This window comes from Papaver somniferum, unplaced genomic scaffold (genome assembly GCF_003573695.1).
Source record: "Papaver somniferum cultivar HN1 unplaced genomic scaffold, ASM357369v1 unplaced-scaffold_21, whole genome shotgun sequence".
NCBI classification, from domain to species: domain Eukaryota; kingdom Viridiplantae; phylum Streptophyta; class Magnoliopsida; order Ranunculales; family Papaveraceae; genus Papaver; species Papaver somniferum.
Window position 1 is genome coordinate 6,314,170 of NW_020631041.1, and position 4,215 is coordinate 6,318,384.

The 4,215-nt window shown below is 36.2% G+C and overlaps 1 pseudogene; it reads left to right on the top strand.

Moving 5' to 3' along the window:
• The first annotated feature begins 2,067 nt into the window (after positions 1 to 2,067).
• Positions 2,068 to 2,758, top strand: LOC113339497 (annotated as a pseudogene).
• The last annotated feature ends 1,457 nt before the right edge of the window (positions 2,759 to 4,215 follow it).

Sequence of the window (4,215 nt, forward strand, 5' to 3'; positions counted from 1 at the left end):
TAATATTAGTGCATCAAAAGATATTGATGAGTCAAGAAGCTAAACACTAGTAGGTTGCTATGACATGTGGAATTTACCGAGACCATCGATTAATATTAGTGCATCAAAAGATATTGATGAGTCAAGAAGCTAAACACTGGTAGGTTGTTATGACGTGATAAGTCGTGTGTGCAAGGTTTGGCAGCTGTTACGAAACTAACCGCAACAGACTCTGAGGGAGTCTGGCTTAATGACATCAAACAGATGACACATAAAAAATGCAAGGAAATTTTAACAAAATGCTACACTTTGGTTTTCCGGTTTAATAAAGTGTCACTGTTTTTCTCAAAATTTATAAAATGCCACTGCCGTTATAACTTCCGTCAAGGCCCACATTATTGGTCATTTATGGATGATCTGGTCAAATTTTTGTGTTGGAATTACTTGACTGTCCTCATAATCTCCTCAAATGGTTTATCTTCTATCTTCTCCTCGAACTGAATTTCTTCACTCTGTGTCACTAGTATTGGTGTTCACTGAATTAAAGCGTCATTAGTCCATGGATCGAGTAGCTGCCAGGGTCTATCAAGAGCTTTTATAGCTCGACTTCCAGGATGAAATGAGTTCGAAATGCTGAGCAGTTGATGGAGTTTGAAGACCAATTGTACCATTTAAGATAATGGTGTTGTTGGTTGATAATCGGGACTAGATTTGGAGATTTATGATTGTTGAATAGTTTTTAAACTATGGGTTTGTTGTGAATTGAATTTGCACGTGTTTCGGTGAGTTTAGAAGCTATTGAAGTTTAATGTTACAGCAAGATGAGAATGGCACATTAGGTGTTCGATAAAAGGCCTAAATGGCTTTTTCTTCACCTCTTCAAGCTCAGTTTCTATCAGTTGTGCCTGTGTACAACGGATGTTGCTGAAAGTTGTTTGTGGAGGTATTTTCCATGAGTTGTTTGTGGAGGTCTGAATTGGGTTAAGTCTGGGACAGATTTTGGTTGAATTTTGAGCTAGAATTCAGTCCACAGAAGTGCAATATGCTGCTAAGCTAGTTGGCATGGTGTTGGTGGATTGTTTTACAGGGTTATGAACTGAATTTGTATAGATGTTTTAATGGCTTGAAATGGTGATGATCAATGTCATTGATATGATGTTAATGGAGGAGATTAGGATAGGGATTGAGCTGGAGTCGATGATGGCAGATCTGGTGGAGTTTGAAGACGTAAACCAGTTGAATGAAAGAAGGTTTATGCTGCTGGAATGATGGTTTATTGTGGTTGTTTTTGAGAAGATTGAGATGGGTTTTAAGGGTTAACAGTAACACAATACTTGGATGTGAATTTGTTGGAGATTTGGGTAATGTTCTGGTCCAAAAATTCAGCCAGAAATGTGTCCGGAAAACTGATGTACATAGGTGGTCCTCTACTGGTGTTATTGCCATGGTTCGATGGCAGGCTATAGCGTATAATGCTGATATATCTATGCTCGTGTTTGGAGGGACTAGGTCTCGGCTTGGAAGGTAATGTAAAGGGGGAACACAGGCTGTGGATCGCTGGTATCTTTTATGTGGGTACGAATGTTTGGGTAACGCAGGAAATGTAGAGTTGTTATTGCAATACTGAGCAAAGATGACGAATCAGTGCAGAAACAAGGAACGATACGAATGTGTATGGTTTTGTATGAACAATTGAGAGTTTTCATTGTTTATGTGGGTTAGCTGAGCTTTAGTCAACATGGTTAGAGAAATCAGTAGAGTCTATGAAAGATTCAATTGAATGGGTTTGGTGAGTTGGTGACAGATTTGAGGGTGTATATGTCTTTTACTAAGCTGGATAACTGCCACCTATGCACTAATTGATGGCAATAGTTTTTTTGGATGGAAAATGTCAAATATGTGGCATTAAATAAATTCTGAAAAAAACGGTGACATTTTCTGAAACATGAAATTGAAAGTGTGGCACTTTATTAAAAACAAATAATATCTATGTACTTTTGTTACCGTATATCTATGTACTTTTGTTATATAAAAACAAATCACTGCATCGTTGCATCCCATCTATCACTCAAACACTTGCTAGAAACCATGGCTTCTATTATTTCCAATGGAGGAAACCATGTTGCAAAAAATTCATCAGTGTATGCAAGAATTCGCCTCGGTGGAATTTCGGATGTTCCTCAAATACACAAGTTGATATATCAAATGGCTGTATTTTAAACGTTTCGCACACCTATTCCAAGCTACCGAGAAATCATTATCAGCTACGATCTTCAAATCTCCACCATTTCAATCTGTTACTTGTTTCATTCTTGAAGTTTCTCAGCACCCATTTCCACGGGACAAGCATTCCAAGAATCCAGACTATACTCCAATTACAAAAGCTGTTGATCTCGAGAAACCAACCAACGATCCGGATTCAAAAGTTTTTAAGGTAGTTAGTCTCGATGGTGATCATTTTGATGGTCATGAGATTGTTTTTGCTGGTTGGGTTATATTTTTCCAAATTACCCAACATTTTTAGCAAAACAAGGTTTTTATGCAGAGGATTCATTTGTGAGGGAGTTTTATAGAGGTAGAGGGTTTGGGAAGATGTTGCTATCAGCTGTTGCAACTCAGGCAGTGAAGTTGGGGTTTTGCCGGGTCGATTGGATTTGTTTGAAATGTAATCAAAAAGCTATTAAAGTTATATGAAGAAGTTATAGGTGCTGAGGTTATGAAAGAATGGGGTGTTTGTAGGTTGGCTGGTAATGCCCTTGAAGCTTGTCGAGAAAATTAAGTCTTTGAAATAGCAATTTCGTTACCTATTATGTACTCGTATTCGATATAAAGTGTCGAATGCATTTGTTTTTGTTTCTTGCCTTTGGATCTTTATTTTGTCTCTAATTTCTGCATGTTAGTTTTCAACAAATATATGTTGTGTTTTTTATATCTCAGAGCTGCATTCTGTTTTTGAAACCTTGATTTGGATGCATGCTCTTTTTTATCAGAAAAACAAAAAAGTTTATAGATAGAAAAAAGAGAGAGCTTAATCAACGGACATTTGTTCCTACTTCTAGGAATGAATAGATTGGCCGATGCTCTTAAAGTAAGGGCTACGGATTCCTCTCAAACTAGAATAACTGGTAAGAATGTTTTGGCCACTAATGTAAGTATAGAGGGATAAGTTAATTGAGTGTTAGTTTTTAGGTAAAAGATTATAAACATTTTATTAGTGTTACTGTTATGTAATCACCAACTTGTCGTCCGGCTGATTTAAGTATACACAAACGTAACGAAAGAAATATACCTCATTTTTTATTATCTTCATTTCTATTATACCACAAAAGATACCTCCCGGCAGAGGTCAAATTCATGGGAGATTGGACCCGTCACGGTTCAATTTTTCAAATCCGCAATTTTGACGGTTTGGTTACGGGTAACCCCTAATCCGCAACCGTCCGTCTGTTGCACACCCCTAACGTCGGTAATTAAGTTCTCCAAAGAAATATAGAATGACGAAGTTCAGTAGTAATTCATTATAATCTCCAAAAAGAAAATCCAAACAAATGAATCAACGGAATTGTCTGTTCTCCAAAGTAAACAAAAGACTGAACAAAGTTGCCATACATACACTGAAATTCTTCCAAAGAAAAATCCAAGTGACTCAAATGTATTTACTACAGTTTCGGTAATACACTAAACTAAAAATCTGGTCCATAGAGACGATATAAATTCAAACAACTCAATGAAACAGCCAACTCATGTATGCCATCAACCTTAACCTCCACAAAGAATCCAAGGGAGAATAGTATAATGTAACAAAAACTTTGTGAATGAGATTAAAATTAACATGGACTACAAGTTTACTGACTGACTAAACATTTGAAATAAGTAGTTAACTCAGTACGCCGGGTCCTCTTTTTTACATGGTGTATATATTAGCAATTTTTTCTTCGTTTAGATATTTAAGATATTTAAAATACAGCCTGAAGTCAGCAAATGAATACCCATATCCAATAAAATAACCTACTAAAAATGGGTTTGGGGAATACATGATAACTAACAACTTCCACCTTAGCTACTTGAATATGTTAAATCATAGTTTTCAAGTAACAAAGATTAGAAAATTCTGTGAAGTATAGAATTACGAATTGCATGTGGAATGTTTAAATATGAGTGGTTAAGAATCAAAATGAACCGAATAGGTAACCGGTGGACAATGTCATAAACATAAACCAAGAAATAACAAAAGAA